Source organism: Puntigrus tetrazona, chromosome 9 (genome assembly GCF_018831695.1).
Source record: "Puntigrus tetrazona isolate hp1 chromosome 9, ASM1883169v1, whole genome shotgun sequence".
NCBI classification, from domain to species: Eukaryota; Metazoa; Chordata; class Actinopteri; order Cypriniformes; family Cyprinidae; genus Puntigrus; species Puntigrus tetrazona.
The window spans coordinates 10,887,183-10,909,118 of NC_056707.1; the positions used below are offsets into that span (position 1 = coordinate 10,887,183).

Genomic DNA, 21,936 nt, shown 5'->3' on the forward strand with positions numbered 1-21,936 from the left:
TAACACCACACTGTAATTCATAAACACTTCATGCTGCTCTTTTTTCATTCCTCTTTTAGCCCACTCAACTGAAGTTTTTCCAGAGAGGAACAATGACGACATAAAGTAGATTCTAAAATTTCATGCTCTAACGTTTATAAATATTGGTTTGCATTTTACCATTAGTAATGATTAAAATAAGATATTTATTTGTGTTTAAGAACTGCAGGTGAAAAAAGCTTTCAAGAGAGCTAACATACATTACTATCAGTCAACATACTAATGCTTTATTTCCACCATCTAGTCAAACCGATAACATTTACTTTTTGACATCATAGAGATCTGCAAAAAATTATTTTCTAGAAAAATATGAATTATTCATAATGTAAAAACATCTGCACAAACATAAATTAGAAGCATTATATCCAAACAACACAGAACTACTGCAGCAATGTGACATGAGAACCTTAAAGAACCTTGTTTCTTCAAAAACCAACCACAGAGAACTTCACAAAGCCAATATCCATAAAAGAACTTTAATCAGAGATGCCAATGCTAAAATGCAAAAAAGATGGTGTGATGATCATAAAGAGCTGGACAGTTGCAGCACTAAGATGAAATTCGACATCTGCCCTGGCTATTTCAGTCTGACTTCAAACCACTTTGGGCAGTTTTGGAAGAGAAGAATGAGAAGCATATTCCCTCCTCAAAATATCTCTGAATATATATATATATATATATATATATATATATATATATATACAACATTTAACCGGAGACTAAAAATGTTGAAAGCTGTATAAAAAGTAAATGGTGGTGCAACCTGTTTTCAGGCCTTCACATTATTTTGTCCAACCCCTGTAACACATACTGTTTATACATATACATACATATAGCAAAAGTCATGTACATTAACATAACAGCGTAGGAGATTGTGTTTCAAAACACACAACATACAGGCATGTAAGACGTACATGATTTAGTTTGCTTTCCAGACATCCCACACATCCAGATATGACATTTAACACACATTCAGTGAGGATAAAATGCAAATGGGATGACCAGAGAGGAGGGATGAACGATAAAGAGTGAGCAAAAGAGAAACATTAATGGATAGCAGTCAGTATCTCAGCAGCTCCCCAAAAACATATTTAAGATATGCAAATGACTGTCATAGCGAGGCACTTGACAACATGTTATTATGTCTCAATATACAAACAGAACAAGACACAGAGAAAAGAGGGCGAAGAAAATGAAGGGGAGAGACAGAGAAAAGAACAAACAGAGACAGAAAAAGTAGCTGTTTGCTCTCAGCATTACAGATACTGACCGAGCCACATGGTCCAGATACTATGAAAGCTTGTTTTCAACACAGAATGAAAAAATAAATAAAGGAAATTGTGTTTTTTATCTTACAGTTCAGATGTGTTTTTTTTTCTGGGATTTGTGCGATATAAACTCAGGACTCGAACTTTTCTTTGTGGAATTGTCCCTTTGTAAAGACCCTCCCCTTTTCATTACTGTTGCTATGTCTGATAGCACTAATGCCACACATCATGTTCTCACACAGTGAAAAATACATTGTGGAGAGGAGACTGACAACGTGCTGATGGACAAGACAGAACAGTTAGCTTAGGTATAAAACAAAGTCTCTTTGTGGCTCTTTTATATGTTGCAACAGATCAGTTCAAGCAGCATGTGAACCGTTCATATCTTATAGATATAGCAAGAAATAAACATGGATGAACATCAAAAGGTAGGCCTAACCAGCGTTAATCTATTTTTCTGTCTTGTTTGTTTGACAAGAGAGGCAGATTCAGCATTGTGATTGGTCAGATCGCCTGTCAATCAAACTTCCTGCAAAGGGTCAATTCACAATTCTGAGTTTACATTTTGCAATTTTTTGCAGTCCTCTAAATTTTAGTAATACATCTCACATGTTAAACTGATTTCTTTTTGCTTATTATTTGGCACTATTATGAAAAATAATAACAAATCTCCACTCAATATTAATATACTTTGAGGTGTAATTCATGTCTATATCATACACAGCATAGAACCTTTTACAGTACATGCCAGTTTGCATGAACAATAATAAATATGAAGTACAAGTATGCCAGTACAGCACAGCATGAGTTGATCAGAATGGAGTGCACTGAGACACAGAAATAGAAATAGATCAAGAGGGAAGGGGACAATTGTGTTAAATTATGGGTATAATGCATGCAGATTCCATGATAGAGAAAGACATGAAAAAAATACAATAACCAAAAAACATGGCACTCCTATGCTGGGCAGCTCAATGCCTAGTGGGTCGACCAGTTGCCTGGGAGACAAGCATCCAAGGGGGACAGTAGGGGGGACGGAGCAGCACCAATAATGAAGCTCCAGCACCTGCCAAAAGCTTAAATTAGAAGGAAACGCTGCAGCCAAATCCAGCCATGGGGAAAGGTCACAGGGAAAACGTTCCAAAGCGAATGCAGAAAATGCTGCAACCCAGGAGTGCCTTAGATCTCCCTAACCTGATAATGTTGAAATGGATGGGACAGCACAGACAAAAGGACAATCTGCTGTACCATACCGCTTTCTTTAAGCCCTGTGTTTAACCCCTCTCAGTAAAGCAGACGCTAGGCGGAGCTGCTCAAAATGTCAAATGGTAATAGATGGAAGAAATTTGCTCCAGAAAGGAAATGAATGTGCCTCAGATTTGCTGGTCATTCTCAAAAGGTCACTAGAAAATATTAAATACAGAGTGATCAAAAAGCTACCGGTAAAGACTGGAGATGGTGTAATTAGTACTGTGGAACATCTTCGTCTTAAATGAACGTTTGACGTTTATTAGGCGCTAAATGAATCAGATAATTAATTGATGCATCTTAATGGCTATTGGAATTACAAATAAGATTTTACGGCAGAATAAATGCCATGCTGCTGTTTGTTGGATTCTGACTAATGCTGGTGAGAGAGCTGAATTTAATTTCCATGCATGCAAGCATTAGAAAGCTACTGCATTCCCCTGTTGTTTTGCATCATAATACATACAAAAGCATGTCAACAAACAATCTTATGTTTATCTGTACATACATGCATTGAAATTTAAGGGCTTATTGTAATGTTAAAACATAGTGTGTCCTCAAAATCCTAGACCTAAAAGATAAAAACAACTAATTTCTAAACTATATCAAGGAAATCAAGGTCTTTATTTTCAGTAGTCAGATCAGTTTCAGTATAAAGATATTCTGTATAAAGATAAATTACATTACATTATAATAGGGGAACATGCACATTAATACAGTTAAGCCCTGCACGGCAAGGTAAACTGGAGAAAGTAGCAGAGATACTGTGATTATTAAAAGCCAGTAGAACTAATATAATGTGGAAAATCCATCAAATATTGTGCTTTCCTGGCTATACATTACACCTGCCCTCTGCACATCTTTCCAAACATTCAAAAAACAGAGCTAAAGTTCATTTTCACAAGGTCCCTGACCATTTCAAGCTAATCTTAACAGTTTTGTGCAGCTCATGTTAATGTTTTGTGAACCTGTCACAATGTGATGCAGGCATAGCAAAGAGCCTGCTGCTAAAAAGATTGTCCAGATATGTCCATATATCATACCTAGACCTGCTTTGACCCAAACACAAAACAAAGTGGATCAAAGTCAGTTTGTCGAAACTGTTCAACAAATCATTTCACATACAATATATATATAAGTCTTAAAGGCACAGTACCAAAAAATGTCTGCATTATTTCTAAAGGTCAGAGAAGGGGTGGAAGATAAGACAAAAGTATGATATGATTCTTTTAATTTATTGTGATGCCAAATAAAAATAATTTCACACTAAAGATTTCCTGCAATATAATTTGGTTTAAGACCTTAAATGTGGCTGGGACATTTAGCCAGGGCAGGGGTGGTCCGGCAGCACTGTTTGTTTTGGTTCCTTGAGGAAGCGTGTTGTGCTGATTAAACTCATTATTGTAGTTGTAAACTGCCAGACCTGAATGTTCTCAGTATTGATCGTCTGCTGAGTGAAAGTTTGCTCTAACACCCTCAGGGCTTTAGTCCAAGATTACTATTGTCCACAAACACTCTCTGTCTCAGTTTCTCTCTTATCCTCTTGTGAGTGTTTAACTGACCATCACACCAGCAAAAAAAAATTAGCCACTGACCTTCATTGCCATCTCTCTCACATCAGAGTTTGTTAAAGATGACCGGCTCTACATCACTCAGGGTTACAGGGCTGTCCTCGAGCAACTCCGCATGAGCGTGACATGGGTGATCTGGGTCTTCGCGGACAATTAGCAACAGGCTGTTTGATGAGCTGTCTCCGGCGAATGTCAGGGCCTCCTTTAACAGGGCGGCAGAAGATCTGGCTGCGGCTTCGCGGTGTGCTCAAAACTGCAAAGGAGGTGTGAAGACAGAATAAGACAACGTGCTGAGGTGAGCACAGCAGGAAAACTAAAAACAAGTCACTTGCATCACCATGGGTCTGGGCCTAATATTAGTCCTTGAGTCACGCCTGTACTGCAAAGCAATCCTGATTTAAAAGCAATTCTAAACCTATGCTACTCATTAAGAAGGAATCAGTGATGCTGATCATCTTTCTTGAGCATTCAAAATTACGTTCACCTGGCATCCAGCTGAGAGCAGCTCTATCAGGGCAAGACTCTGGCAATGCTCCGGCTCTCATGGGCTGTGTTGCCGCATGGTTCTGCCAAAAATAGCAACCTGAAGATTTTTCATTAATTTTAACTTAGTTGTATTGCGCGTGACCTGAATTAACACACCTAGCATTAAAGCACACTCGCTATGATGAGTTATCACATAAAAAAAAAAAAAAAAAAAACACCTTAAAGGCATAGTTCCCCCTCAAAATGAATAGTCTTTCATCATTTACTCTATAACTTGAATCATGTTCTCCTTTTATAAGTCCAGTGATTTTCTACAACCTTTTGAAAGCAGTGTAAGTCAATTCTCAAACTAAGCATCAACATTATCTCCGTTGTTTGTCTTAAAATGCATTAGAAACAAAAAGGCAGACTCGAATGAGACAATTCTTGACACATTAAAGAGATATTTCAGCCAAAAGTGAAAATTCTGTCATCTTTTATTTACCCTCATGTTGTTCCAAACCTGTATAAACACAAAAGACAATATTTTTGCGAAATGTCATTGTTTTTAGCTATAAAATAAAAATTATTCAGATCCAGCCACACTGCATAAGTTCTGCATAAGAAAGAAAGTCAAGCAAGTTGGAATAGCATAAAAATGAGCAAATGATCACAGATTTTTTCATTTTTGGTGAACTATACCTTTAAAGATCTTGTCTGCTCCAATTTGGGTTGTCTGACGGCCATCAAAAGTAACATTTCACCTTCTAGGTTCAGAGATATGTCCCCTTACCATGCTTTTATGATAGAACCAATGTTGATGTCAGAGGAAATAAACGTTATATGTTTGAGGTGAGTTTTGTGAGCTTCTACACCTCCAGCTCCCAGAGGACCCCAATCTTCTCAAAATGCCCCTTATGGGACTGCACCTTGAGTCTACGCTTGGGCAGCTTCGGTGACTTTCGCTGCAGTCTAGCCCACATGGCGCCACCAGTCTCAAGCCTAACAAGGTCCCACAGGTCATAAAACATACGGGCCGTGAAAATGATGGGGGTGGTTGAGGGAGTAAGAACAATTCTAGTTGTAAATCTGAACTACAGCATAAAACAGATCAAAGAGAATGGTTGTTTAATTATTAGTTAACACTGAATTTTGCTGTTTGTAGGGTGCCTTGAGCTGCGCATCACACAAAAGGAACAGAGTAAGACCTTCATTTGCAATTTGCACTTAAGCAATAAAAAGACTGTATCGCAAAATAATGCATGCCTTTCTTTCCAGTCGTCCTCAAGGGCTGCACACAATAACATAAAGCCTGACAAGTGTAGTCTGATTCAACAACAAATGGCTCTTTAAACCCTTTCTTTTCAGTAAATCTGAAAGATCCAACATAACCAGTGTAGCTACATGATATTCACAAACAAAATACTCTTATAAGCCAATTCAAAAGGATTCACAAACACAGGAACATACAATATTTTTTTGAAGTTGCATTTAAACTCCACTTGACCCTGAGTTTGAAATGACATGAAGCTTCTGTCTGTTATTCCAGCCATCAACCATTCAAACTATCGCTCACCTCTTCAACTAAATGACCACTGCCACAGTAAAATGGATAAGCCAAGAGCTCTCCTGTCTGCTCTTGTCTTGGATGATTACTGCATCCAGTGTGGTTAAAAAACAGCCATCTGTTTTGTGTAGAACAAAAAGATGAAGCAAACCAGTGACCTTCTTACTGCTAATGTGCAATAATGTTTATCCTGACTATTACAAAAAACCAGGCCATTTACAGGGCAAGATTTAAAAAAATAAATAAATCTTTTTCATAAATGATCCCTAGCTTTACATTTTACGTAGATTCACCTTGGCACCCGGATAGACGTATGAAAGCAATGAACAAATGTCACATGCTCATAAAAAGATGGTAAAATACCTGTCACAATAAAAAAGGCAATGAACTGAGCCCCCATTTTCTGGTCACTGTCTGGAAAAGGTCAAGAGCCATTTAAAATACCCAGAAAACTACAGAACCCTAGCACATGTAATAAACATTATTGACCATCGCAGTTTTGGTATGGCTGGATGCGCAAGTGTCATTACAGCTGTCAAACACTATAAAGTCTGGTGTAATATGGTGTCTATATAAAAATATATTGCCCTCAGGCCTTCGGCGGTATTGGCATTAAAAGGCCATTTTCTCAAAGATACTATTAAGGATTAAATATTTTCTCAACTTAGCTCTGATACTTATTAACATATTCATTAGGCAAATGCCATAAAGACAGTAAAATTGAAAGATGTGGTTCAGAAGGTAATATGACTTGTACCTGCTAGTATCTAAAAGGGCCTTTTGAGTCTTTAGATTTAAAGTTATCCTCCACATCCTCATGTGACAGTAATGTGATTTATGACAACTCTCAAGGGTTGTGCACCATTTATAATTCATCAGCAAATGCTAATTCACATTCAATTAACACACAGAGTGTAGAATTTAAATTGTAAAAAGAATAGAATTAAATGATAGAACAATAGATGATCTGATATACCAAGTCATGTAATTGTGCTGAATTGTGACTGTGTAAAATTACAATACAGTAAATAGTTTTTCTTGTCTTTCCCATTAAATGTGGAAGTAAACTTCTTATGGGCCAAACAAATAAAAAAATAAAATAAAATGAAAACCAATTCTTAATTAAAAAAAAACTTCACTAAAAGAAGGTATAAACAGGAAGTTAGAACAATATATTTTTGAAAATTGTAAAGATTCTTATCACTCAAATAGCATTTTAACATCTTTTTATATATATATATATATATATATATATATATATATATATATATATATATATATATATATATATATATATATATATATATATAAAGCCACACATACTACACACACACACACACACACACACACACACACACAAATCCAACAGCATTTATCTAAAAAAAGATATCCTGGTATCAATTCTCATAGTCCATTTGCTCACCTGCACTTAGCCAGATCAGAAAGTTCAGCTCCATTAGAAACTGAATGTTGCTTGTTAATGTGAAACTCAGTTAGTGGAAACAGACTGCGGGTCTCAGCAGAGTTGCCACTTCCACAAACACTAAATCACCTCATTGAAACCTTGCCAGTTGTTCAGCGGTGAGAGACATCAGGGAGAGCAGCAAAAGAAAGAGGAGTAAAACAAGTTGCCATGTTTTCTGATTTACGTGTTGATGTGATTGCCCATTGCTGTCTCTGGTCGTGAGCAGAAAACAGAGAGTAACAGTATACTAATAGTGTGTGTGTGTGAGAGAGAGAGAGAGAGAAAGAGAGGGAGAATGCAGGTGGGTGGATAAATAGAGTCTATACAGCATAACCTGCAAGGGCGATTGATGGTCATAGCAATTAAGATGCTATAACACTCAACAATTATGTCCCTTTAATGCATAAAAGCATAAATAAAGAAACAGAGATAGGTGTGCAAACATATAATCCTCTGTAATTTCCATTCAAGAGAATCAAAGTGATATCAAATAGGGAAGAATACAGCTGAGGGAAAACAAAGACAGAGGAAAAAGAAAAGTGATATGAATAGACACAGCATGAAATGGAGTGATTCGGCATGACAAATTCACCTCTTGGATCCCATCACCTCTTGTCTCTGTTTTAAATTTAAAAACACATCATTTTTATACAGATTTAGTTAACTCTGCCATAACCCTTGCAGTAGTTACCAAATGAGAAGGAAAAGCACTTCTCAAATGAAGAACATTGACTCTAAACGTTTAGCAGGTACGTAAATAATCAGATGTCCATTTTCCATACTTTTCAGTACTGAATGAAACACATTATTTATCAATATATTTGTAATGTATTAACTAACATGAAAAATGAACATTACATTTATCGCAAAATTTTACTTTATTATTAATGTTAATTAAAATACAGCTGTTCATTGTTAGGTCATGTTAATTCACGGTGCATTAACTAATGTTAGCAAACACAATTTTTGATTTTAATAATGCGGTAGTAAATGCTGAAAATGACATTAATTATCCTTTTTTTTGGTGATCAACAGGTTTGAAAAAGGTTTTGTGTGAACTATCCCTTTAAGAGTAGGCTTCTGAGGACCATGAAACACACCCACAAACACATATTCAGCACCAAGGACAGCGAAAACGTGCGACTGAAAAGTAGAAACTAGTCAGGCACAAGTCTTGACAAACAACTCAATCCGCATGGAGTTCATCAGCTACAGCTAAATAAGACATTCAGGCAGCCTTGCATAGTATACTGGCTCAAGGTAGAAAGGCTAATGTTGTTTTTCTGTTTGCTGTCATACAGACTTAGATTAGCCTGGGCCGCTGACATACTGTGGCTGCTCGCAAACTAATTCTTTTCTCATGCTGTAGCTCAACACGACCCGGAGTGACCCCACACGCACACCTGCACCTACATATATGGAGTTCTTTTTTATGACACAGCTCCCACGCACTGCCGTCGCCCCAGCAATTGCATCTTGCTTCACTTTAATGCAATTAAAACAGCAAAAAGCATATTAACCATTATGCACACCAAACACTTTGGTTCAATTTAATTTTCAAGGACATTATAAGCAAATCGTTTGCTAGTAAAAAAATACTAGAGGTTAATACACACACAAACACGTGCCAAACTGAATATTACATGCACAAACAGAAGCGCAAATATGCATATTAATGTTTTCTCACCCCTGCATGCGCACACACACACACACACACAAAACACAAACAATACGAAAGCCATAATTATTCAGAAATACACTCTCCTCTCTAATTATGGGATTTTTCCCCAGTCAAAATTCCTCACAATTTGAAAAGCCAGAGTTGTGAATTGAATCTCCAACTGCTGTCAGGAGCTGAGGAAGGAGCTGTTCACAAGAACAAGCTGCAGTTGGCATCCATCATTCATCTCTCCACAGGTGCACATTTATGATGGTGTATCCACAAGCTGAAAATCTGATCTGATATGATTGCATTACAACCATCTCCTCAAACGAGGGTATAGCCACAGAGGTCAAGCACAGAATGTCGTAGTCTATCAGTGTTTACGTGGTGACAGCACACAGAAATGGTTATAAGACAAACTGTACTATTGATCCTCTGTTGCCAACAAACACTGGACTGGTAGACCATGACTAATGACTCACTCAAATATAATGTAATGATTGCATGCTCAATAATTAGATGTTTATAAATCACTACCACAGCTGGTCGGTAAATACGGGCATTTACAAACCAGTAAAGGAAACCGAAAAACAAAGAGGCCTCATATATCACAGTGTAATTGAATATTTGCTGTCCACGTGACATTTGGAGCCGAGCAACATATAATCAATTGTGAATTGTGGTAAATGATGTAAAATAACAATAAAAAACTTTACACTTATGTTTATGGCAACCTAATATTGTGGTACAGTAATCTGATAGGCCATAGGTTAAATCGGTAGAATCGAATGGGTGAGTTACAGATAAATGTCTTCCTCTGAAGGTCTCTCGTCATGAAATATTACAGCACTGCTGATTTGATTCTAGAATTTGTATTCAATAAGGAGAAATAATAATGAGTTTTAGATGCCTTTAAAACTAAGGTGAAATAATGAAATAAGCCATTTTACAGTGATTTTACTCAGATGTAAAGATGCATTTAGACACAATACGAGCAAGAATGTTTAAGGCTGCCTTAACTATATTAAAATCACTGTCACGCACAGCCAAATGTCTCATAAACACCAGCTAGAGCAATATGACTAAACTATAGAAGCCACATGAAAAATAACTAAAGAGTAATTGTAAATGTAAAATAAGGTTTGTAGTTTAATGTCTGATTTTGAGATATAGAACAGCATAAAATGTCAATAATGATAATAATAATGTTGTTAGTGCAGTAATTTAACTGATGAGCTGTCAGAGTATGTGAACATTCATTTTATACATATCAGATAAAGGGAATAACTTTATTTAATTATTGCCGTGCACAGAAACTGCTCTGCATGTTGAAATTGTGGTGGCAAATGCTGTGGCCATATTTCTTAATCAAGTTTCAGTCTAACTCCCATAGGCTATGAGCTCCCAGTTTCCTCTGTACTGGTGCATTGAGAGAGAGAGAGAAAGAGCAGGGGAGGAACACTACATGATGAATGGAGAGAAGATGACTGATCGGATGACACAAGGCTTTAGGGTATATCTCCCCCCTCACTCTGGTGGACAACTGAGCTCTTATTATCCATCCAGCTCCCAATCTACACACACACACACACACACACCACCGCAAGCGGTCCAGATTACAGACACAAGTATGCAGAAGTGTCACGCACCTATTTATTTTGAGGTGGCACCAGAGGCAGTTCCAACTCACTTGGCAACATGGTTGAGATTAGACCTGACCTAAAGGGGAAAACACTTTTTAACAACTTAGTAGTTTGTTATGTAATATAAGATAGTAAAGTCTACTGGATTTGTTTAAGGCGAATGGAAACTCAGGTGCAGATCTAATCATAGCGTATCTATTTTTTGTTTTTAATTAACCAAGCAAGCTAACCAAATCTGACAGCCAGTGATCATCACTTTTTTTCTTTGTATGGAAAAGATTGGTTTTGACATTATGTTGAACTTGAGTTTTTGAAGGTGTGACTTGACTGGACAGATCACATTTTTGCATGCTGAATGTGTGATGTCTAACACACAAACACCTAACAGAAACATAATTACATTTGAAGACGAACTGAACCACGGTTTTATGTCTCTGGTTTCTCATTTCAGCGTGTGTCCAGCTCTGCCTAAATCTTCAATGCTCTTGTCTGTTCCCGAACACATTTTTCCCTCTTTCCCCCCCGTGTCTCCACATCTGTCTTTGTCAAAATTGAAAGTTGATTCATCTCCTCCAGATCATTCATTCCCCTCGCTCTTCAACCCCTAGGCTGCTCTGCAAAGACGAGAGAGCTGGAGAAGCAGAGAACGGGAGAAGTGACAGCTTCAGAGGAGAGATCAGAGGCCGGGGCGTCTTCACATTCAGACGGGCAGCAATGCAATATCTTACCCATACAACCTCTCTGTCACCGTCCGCCCCAAATAGCACATAAAACCACTCAGCTGAGGAGAAATAAACTAACAACGGATGCAGCAAAAACAAGGTGTCAAGGGAAATGGTTTCATCAAGTCTAGCTCATAAAAATGGAATTTATGGACGCAAGGGCTTTTTTTGCACCGCAAGCGGTCTCGCCCTGATCATATGGACCCCCTGTACTGACCAGTCGGCCTGTTTGTGATATCACTGGGGTTGTAATCAAGGCCAGGGTCATAACTCACAGGGCAGCACAAAGAGAAAATAAAGCTGAATCCAGTAAAATATATATATATAGAGAGAGAGAGAGAGTATTGTATAGTTCACTGGCAAATCATTTTTACAATGTGAGGTTTGAGTCTTATTAAAAATTAATGTCTACTTTTCTTTTTCGGTAGTCTTTGGTGTTGTCTAAATAACAATTTTTAGCCTTTAAAAGTTTATTCATTCAAAAAAAGTAAAAATATCATATAATTGCTTTGTTCTGGCAAAAATTCTGCCAGTCTGTTTTTTTTTAAGCACAATAATGTGATTGCAGTTCAGCCTTGTTCCCTTAACATTAATCAGACTGAAATTGTCGTTGTGCACGTATTCTAAAAAACTTTAACCTGGAACGGTGGGAATGTGTCTGTCACTTTCTCTGCTAACATTCTTCCATCAAATATTTAATTATGCATTGTGTCATATATATTTTACGGAGCTCACACATTCTGTGGGAAATGAATTGGATAACTTGGTCACAATGTGCTTATTTTTTTTACCTCATTTTATTTAAATTGTAAAATTAAATAAGAAAATTATGGAATAAATTTATACAAAAGGACTAAGGCTTTCCTAAAATAAGGAAATTAATTAATCGTACAAAATTAAAAATTGTGGACACAAATAAAGAATTCGCTCATATATTTTTAAAGTAGTATTTACATTTTTCCATGTCACATCAAGAACTCCTTAATACAGTATTATGTAATAAAGTAGCTGTACAATCTATAGATTAAACTATAAAATCCTGCTGTGGTTTGACTAGAACTATGAATGTAAATGTAAGGTTTGGAATAGTTTACAGCATACTGGACAGTATATACTGAAAAAAAAGTAAACTCCTGTATACAGCCATTAAAAAAATATGCATACTAAATGTCCTTATTATTAGCAAATCCAATATTTTCTATTTATTTATTTACCACATTTTACCTTTAAACTAAATAGAAAGCCAAATTCGAGCACATTGCATTATGTTCCACACTATAATGTGGCCGTAAAGCACACATTTCAGAAAACACAGAAGAAATGTGCATACTGTACAAATACATACATACTGCAAAAAAAGTACAAATACTAGTAGTAACACTGGTAGTATGCTATTCTGAACACAGCCCAGGTTTCTGAGCCCACATTTTGATAAGCCTCAAAGTGAGAGCTGCCAGTACACAGGAAATCCCACCTCTGTCGTCTTCACACCTCTAGTGAGGAACACACACATGCTCCAAAACGCCTGCGACTTTTGCGTGCAGGGTCACATCCAATCAAATCAGAGGGTATTTGAATCTCAACTCCACACACCCTCCAGTCCTAATATGTTGCTTCTTATTGATTGGACATCTCACCCAGTCAGACGGCCACAACATGGAGAAAACACATCACTCTCTGCTGGTTATCAGTTGGTCAGGAGCAGCTGGGTCTGCTTGGGATTATTTGACACCCCTGTTGTTAAAAAAATATATATATACATACACTAATATGATAAAATGCACTGCACAAGGAAATCTGCCTTTTTATAAAACCCTCGCTCTCACGGGCATTGTATCACTTGGAAAGCCAGCCTTCCCAGCATGTCAGTTAGTTATTAATACCTCATTGCTGGCTTTTTCTTGAAAGAACCAAAGGAAGGAGATAAGAGGCATGCATTCGCTCAACACTCCCGAGCGAGAGGGGGGTGCATTAGCTCGTACTTCTGTCAAACCCCCAACCCCGCATGCCCCGATTTGACATGCAAATAAGAGCCACATTTGCATCTACCTGACTAAACAAACAGGAATTAGGAGAGACAATCAGCACACATAAGGAGTGAGAAATTAGATCTGAAAACACCTCTCCCCAGGCTTATAAATAATGCAGCATTGTGTGTTTTAAGAACTAGTGTGCTCATTTTAAGAAGCGCTCAGATTTGTGCTGACACGATGAGATCCCTACCGTAGTTTGCCTGCGGCATTATGGTAGTTGAGATTAACTCTGAAGGAAATCACTACCTGCTAAGGTCAAGGTTGGTGACCCCTCGCGATGATTTGAGATCTTTCCATTCAATGAATTTGCTGCAGTCTGGTCGTATGTATACATAATATGAGTCTGATCAGATGTTTTGTGCATGGAGAAAGACGTTGACCTGAAAACTGAGGTCCTGGACTGACACAGCTGGCTGACAGCCCTCTTGCTCTTAATTAGAAATCAGCATCCGTACGCCCGGTCTACCTTGGCCATGCCACAGTGGACTTTATGCAAATGCATCTCAGCTTTAATGGAGCCGCTAACCCTCTCTTTGACAGAAAGCACATCCTGAAATGAAAAATCAGCAACAAGCAAAAGAAACTCACCTCTGTGAAACTTCAAATAGGGCAACTATTTTCAAACGAATGACACCACTGGGTTGGAGTGAAAGGTCAAAGACAGCTCCAGCGCATAAGAAACAAGGAGTGCAGACCAAATGTCTTGTTGATGACTACACAGGGGACTCGAAAAAGAAAGTAGTGACAACATTTTTAAAGGAGAGTTTTTGTATGCTCACTTTCCTTGCCAAAAGTCTTTGTGCTGTATAAATGCAATTCTACATGGTTGACAGCAAATGTCTAATAGATTTTCAGAGAGAAACAGAGGGCATAACTGACTGTGCCATTTGCAAAGCTCAAAAATCTACCACTTTTTTGCATTGCGGAAGATAAAAGACCGGCTGTGTATTAAGGATCAATCAAAAGCCAATCAAATGCCATTTAGCTTTAATATGGTAAAAAAAAAAAACAACATGAAAGATGATCAATTGCTGAACTCTATCACACATTTTATGGAGAAATAAACACCTTTCTGTTTAGTTAATATTTTAGCTGTATTCGCTATCATTTGCAAGCAACATACAACATAATATTTACAGTAATCACTTCATTTAGAGACGCAGCATGCTTTTGCTTGCTATCATTAAGCTGAAGCAGTAGCAGGCATTATTGTGTTTACTGGTGTGTTATGCATCGCCTGTACACAAAGGCGGCAAGATCACACACACACAAGAAAGCTTACTGCATAAAATGCCCTTAAGACCTTGTGCATAAACGATGGACATGGTTTGCCAGGTGTAACGTAAGATATTAAATAAGCATACACGGGGACAGCATACACTGCTCACTCATACTGAGAGTCTTTTAAAAACGTTACATTCAATCGTAACCTATCAAGCTAACATATAATGGATATGTATTAAACCACCTAACCTTTACCAGTAAACCTGCTCTAAGGTTTACATTATTTTCAAATCTCTTAATTTGAACTGAGAAGCCTAAGCACAGTCACTTCACCGTCATTTCGTCTCTTTCTATTACAGCAGGCGCCTTCACTTCATGACAGCAAATCAATAGATTAGTTACCACAATGTAGGAACAGGAAAGAGAAAGAGATAAGTTAAAGAGTTTACAGAAAAAGAGTGTTCATTCCCCAATGAAGATGTTTTCCCTTCCGTCTCACCACCTCATATTTGATGCTCCAGGCAGCGCTCGGAAACAAAACAGTCATTAAGAAGAGGAACTAGTCTCACGAAACTATGAGAATCCATCATATGGTGCATCTCAGTTGTACGCCAGTCTGCTGTCTCACACTTTCTTTCTCTTTTTTTAGTGTGAACTTCATAAACATAATTTGCTACATCAGTGCATTTTTGCATAGGTCCAAACGACTGAAAGGAAAATCTGGTTAGAAATATATATAGAAAATTATGATTTTTCAAGCATTTACTTAATCATTTACATACTCCCTCTAAACCTGAACGGCTTTCTTTCTGTGGAACATGAAGATTTTCAAGACACACAGGCAGAGAGAAAGACAGATGGATGGACAGACAGACCAACGGACAGAGACAGACGGACCGACAGAAAGGCTGATCGACCGACATACATACATACATACTGTACATACAGACAGACAGACAGAAAGAAATACCGACAGATGAACGGAGAGAAAAAGACCAAAAGAGAAACAGACAGAATGGCAGATGAACAGAACAACAGACCAACGGACAGAGAGACAGAACGGCAGAAAGAGAAAGTGACAAAAAGACCCCAGAAACAGACAGACAGACCAACGGACATAGAGCCAGACTGACTGACTGACAGACAGATAGATACACAGACAGAAAGATTGACAGACCGACCGAAAGAAAGACTAACTGACAGGCTGACATACAGTACAGACAGACAGACTGGCAGACAGAAATACTGACTGACAGACAGACAGATCGAATGAAGGGAATGACCGACAGACATACAGACAAAGACCCACAGAAATACAAACACACAGAAAGAACAACAGACAGAGACAGAGAGAGAAAGATGGACAGACAGATGTACATACATACAGACAGATATACTAGGGAAAATATTATATAGAACTACAGTTATATATATTATTCATATATGGCCATTCTGAAGAGATTTCTTTAAATCCTGCTGTTCCTTGAAAGAGATTATCTGTCAGCATCTCGGAGCATTTGCCATTCCTCTCAGAGGAAAAAGTTCAGCCACCTTTAGATTGCTAAATCACGTCCTGACTGCCTAAAATCTCCTGTTCGCTTTTCTTTCCACTTGGTGGCTTTAAAGCCTCCTCCGCCTGCCAGAAACGGCAGATGGGAACGTGGAGCTGCAAATTCTTGCCATCCCATCTTTCCCCATCTTGTGGAACAGTTGCACAGTCCAACCTCATGAAATTTTTCCTTGGCTCATTTTGTCTTCTGCACTTGAGGATGTTCCAGCCTGCAGTGTGTGAGGACACGGGCCAGATGTTGTGTGATGTTTGAACACAACCTCGTCGCTCCAACAGTGGAGCAGACAGTGTGCTACCCATCCTCTTCAACAGGGCATTTTTTTCTCTCACAGAAACAACTGACCTCCATTCACACACCATCTGTCCTCAACTACGACAGCATGCGCTATAATTCACTAAAGGCTGTTTTCCTCTTCAAATATGTACTCAGTGATTGGAGGCATTATGAATTCAATTTAGGAGACGATGTTTGCTCAGGCATACACAATGCAATTCAAAGCTGTGACTTGTTTTCCCCCTGAGGTTTCACAGTGGGTTACATCAGGTTGGGAAATTCCTAAAATACCATTGGTCAGCTGGTATTCAGATATTGTGAAACGACAGTTGCATGTGCTTCTCAACAAGTTTTTACCTGGTTCCCAGGACAACTTTTTTGTATTCCTTGGAAGAAAAAAAGTCATGCACGCAAGATGTCATAATAAGAGTTTTTGAGGAAATAAAAACTGCTGGATCTGCCTGGCAAGAACCACAAATGGCCAGTCTTTCTGAAATAGTCACAAATGGACATAAATAGATGTGGAAATTCTAACCACGAGGTTTCTGCTTATTTCTTCAGCATAGAACCGACAAATCAGCAAATGACTTAAGCTTCCACTCCGTTGCAAATTATCCTAAAATATGCTCCATATGTTGTGGCAACAGTCAAAATTTATTAGCCTGCTAAGATTATATGTGAAATATGAAATGGGCCATGTTGCAAAACACAACTGATGATAACTAGAACTACTGCATGAGTTTTAACAGATAATTGTATGAAAAAAGGGAAGTTGATACCACAACTATAATAATAACAACACAGAGAATGAAACTTCCACTGATGAAAGATAAAAACATGAACACCTAATTAACATCTACCTGACTTTAAAGAGTTTGAGTATATAAAGCGGTAAATGACAACTGCAGATTTTTGAATTAAGTGTGGATTATTAAACAGTTATAGCTATCGATGACAATTTATGTAATTATCAGTTATCTGTCTTAAATGGGCCTTAACTCTAGAATCCTATCTTATCTACTTAGTAACTATGATAGTTTTTTTATGTTGTATGTGATGAAATGAAGGTGAGTAAATAATAACAAAATTTCCATTTTTGTGTGAACTATCCCTTTAAGACTTTACAATAGCAAATTTCTGTAATATGACCGCATTGTAGCACTGCATAATGTTACCTGACATATAGTTTAAGGATACACCTCAGCACTATTCACCCAGAAAGCAGACAGCCACACTGAAAGCAAAAAGAAACAGATACGCTGGCACACATAACCAACTGCAGTCATTTTGTGCCCCCCTCCCCACACTAGTCAAAACAAAACTAAGAAACAGCTTGAAAGCCACAGAGGACTTTTTAAATTTTTTCCCCCTTTGCTGCACTCCTTTCAACTGTAAGAAACCAGCCATCCCGGCATATTTGCTACTTGACAGTGACAGAGTATTTCTTCAGTTTACAAACACACACTACTGGGAGAGTTTCAAAGCGCACGCCGCCGTCGACAGCATTGTTAGTGCCGAGCTCACATTATTCTGTGCATCTCCAGCTCTCTGCAACACTGCTGTCAATCTATCTCCTCTGCCTATGCTTTATTTATGACACCGGTTGGGGATGCTACGCGTGGGGCTCAAGGGGACACCGTTATCCCAACAATACACTGCATTATTTGCCTGATCAAACATTTGGGAGGCGCCTTCATGCAATATGTAGCATAACTCATGTGCAACTTTGAAAACAAATGTGGCACTTGTTTCATCTGTTGCAACGCATGTGTATGTCAGGACACGGTGTGTGTCAATGTCATCGACAGAGCTCTAAATGGAGGTGTTAAAGTCGCTTCAGATGCGAAACTGACAGAGACACCCACACCCCTCCTCTTTAATTTCCAAACAAGAGGCATCACAGCTGAGGGCGATGTCTAACCTTTTAAGTGACCACTTAAAGTTATAATTACAACATCCAAACTTCATACTTAGCTCACATCATTGCAACATGTTTTTGCATGTCCTCAGCATTTTTAACTGAGACTGTAATCGCAGCTCGTTGTTGCTATATATAAAGTGCATTAGCGCCCGCACATTTTTACAGCACCGTTGATCCAGGATACAGTTTTTTTTTTTTTTATAGGGATTGTTTAAAAAGTCTTTATTAAAGCATTATAGGCCATTGACCAAACCAAACAGCTACAAAGTCAATCACAACTAGTGCTCATGATTAAAAATAAAGGTTTTTGTTAATGCGTGTAGAGTATATTTGTATTTATATTTACACGCAGCATATATTTTAGAAATGTTTACAGGTATTTATATTATACATAAATATATTTAATATAAATACATGTACAATGGTACTGTATTGTTAAAGACAAAGAAAAGTTTAAATAATGTAAAAAAATAGCTTCAGCTAAACCTTTATGGACTTTATGTCACATTATCACATCATGTTTTTTGATTGGATCAGCAAAATGCTTAACATTGCATTGGACGTACTTAAGCAATGCTTTACTTCACGTACGCCATCCCTCCCTAACAGAAGACATATCTACATGTTGTTGCACAAGTCTGTCTTAACTTGAGTAACGTTCAGGTAAGTTACACCTGGATGACGGTGTTTGCTGAAGGTGGCTGTGTCACGCAAGACTTTGCTCAAGAGCACAGGCAGATGGGTAATAATATATAAGTCTTTGTTTACGCAACGTGTGTCAGCCGTGTTTTCAGTTTGCTCCCTTTAATTAAAGGGGCTTTCTGATGGACTGTGCAATATTGCTCAGACGTGGGAGGGTTTGAGTGTGAAAACATGAGTCACTGAGGTGGGTGTTGAGGATTTATAAGTGGAGGTATAAAGTATGTATACATACTGTATATGTAAAGCCTTGCATGCAAGCAAGCGTAATGTGTGTTTAGGTTTACTCAAAAGCATGATTATCATTGCAGAATAACTGGTTTACAACAACAGAGTAAATCCAGTTAGAATACTTATAAATAGATAGTTCTGGTCCTGGTGCTCATGGCTTTCAGGAATTATTAATGATATGGATCACCATAAAAAAGTACAAATTCCATGATTGCCTGTATGAATCTTCACAAAAGATGTTCAATGTTGTGCTGTCAATGCAGTTATAGTAAAAGTGGTTCAAAATATTTCTTTTTTGTTTGTTTGTTTGCCACAACATGAGAATGATCAAATTCTGACAATTTGCATTTTTGGGTGAATTACTCTTTTAAATATAAGTAGAGCATATATGTCTATTATAAAGTCTATGGGCCAATCATACAATACTGCAGTACATGTTTAAAATACTTACAAATAACATACACGTTACCATTCAAAAACGTGGGGTCAGTAAGATTTGGAAAGAAGTGTTTTAAGCTCAGCCAAGCTTTATTTATTGGACCAAACTAAATTAAAAAAGTAATACTGTGAAAGATGTTTTACAAATTTTTGTTTTATTTTTCATGTGGACGTTTCTATTTAAATATACTTGTAGCACTTTCAGCATCCTTACGAGCTTGTACACAAACTATTCTGCTTATGGATCCCTGCCAAGCAGTTGCATAAAATCAATGAGAACTTAGTCAATAGCCCTTTAGACTGATGGTAACAGAATGCGTTCCTTATTTTCTGATTATTCTTGATTAATCTATCCACTCTATTTCTCCAGCTTGTTCATCACAGAGAATAGCAATGCAGTATAAGTGGAAAGATTTGGAAGAATGTTTGAAAATGACATTCTTAGTAATTCAAGACTCGTGTCGTGGTCTCATAAAATTCAGCCCTGAGGCCCAGTTATCTTCTCATAATGGTAAAGCCTGAAGACTACAGCATTCAGTTTTGTTCTTGCTGGAGCTTCATTATTGAATATGCGCCTGACATCAAACAGCTCTGATCTAGGCGGTTGGTATTGCCATCTGGAGTTCTGAATCCATGTAGCGCTGCTCTGAAATCTTGCTGAAGAGGCAAGTAAGCCCAAAGACCAGCCTTACCATCTAGCTAAATCCAGCTACTACCAGCTATCTTCTCAGTTCCCTGACATCAAATGGTCTAATCAATTTAAATTGGCAGTAATGAGAGTATCTTGTACAGCCAGTACAGTGTGAAGTATAGTGTATCTAGTAGGTACATGGTGCAACCGGTTGACTTCTAAAGCCACTATGAAACGCAGAGCCATGAAAGAGTGTCAACAGCTTGTTTCAACATCATGTGCAATAGAGCAGGAAGTCTGACAGTGTCTTTAGAGGGGCAGAATGATGGAATTCTAGGAAGGTTTATGGCTTCACCTCACCCTAGGCTGACACTTACACGCCTCACCCGCATTTCTGATTCAGCCCTCAGGGTGTGTGTGTGTGTGTGTGTGTGTGTGTGTTTGAGTGAGTGTTTGCATGCTTGACTGTATTTGTGTGTATGTGTGTGTATGTGTGTGAAAGCGGGTACAGATTTGTCACAGAACAAACTTTGCCCTACCCTAAACTTGTACCCTCTGCGCCAGATGTCAAGAGAGGATGCATTCAGAGCACAAACCCACATGCCCGTACACTACTACTCCTACTCACTAAACAGAGAAAGGACATGTCCGTACTCACCAATATGACGGTATGAGGAAAGTTCCCAGAAAAGCCATGGACGTTATATGTTAGTCAGCATATTGAATTTTTCACAAATGAGAACAAGGCTGCAAGAGATAAATGTATCATTAAAAACTATACATAATATGATAAATGTTTCATTAAGAAAAAATGTAATTTCAATACTAATCACCAAATAAATAATGTTAATAATTTTTAATAACATGACTATTTTATACAAGATTTCCCACAGTGTACTTACATAAGAAAGTACTGTAGCACAATGTAACTATATGAGATTAAGGTTAGGTTTAGGGGCAGGCTCAGGGTTAGTACCTAGTTATAGTTATTCTGTTTACTAAAATAAATACATAGCTTGTACATAAGAAACAGGACTTTAAACTTTTGAACTTTGTATTCACCACTGCTTTCAATATTGATAATAAACATTTCCTGAGCAGCAAATCGCCCCATTAGAATGATTTTGTACAGATCATATGACACTTAAGACCGGTGTAATGGATAATAAAATTCAGGAATAAACTGCATTCAAAATATGCTAAAATAGAAGCTGGTTCATTTAAATTTTAATAGTATTTCATAATATTACTGTTTTACTGTACA

General features: G+C 37.7%; 1 long non-coding RNA gene across 2 annotated transcripts in view; it reads right to left on the bottom strand.

Moving 5' to 3' along the window:
- The window catches only part of LOC122352018, a 58,772-nt gene extending 37,360 nt beyond the window's left edge, over positions 1–21,412 (bottom strand). For both annotated transcript variants that reach the window (XR_006251830.1, XR_006251829.1), the window contains exons 1-2: positions 21,331–21,412; positions 4,151–4,379 (exon numbers count right to left, since the gene is read on the bottom strand). This is a non-coding gene — a long non-coding RNA (uncharacterized LOC122352018). The remainder of the gene's footprint in view (positions 1–4,150; positions 4,380–21,330) is intronic.
- Positions 21,413–21,936: the final 524 nt, after the last annotated feature.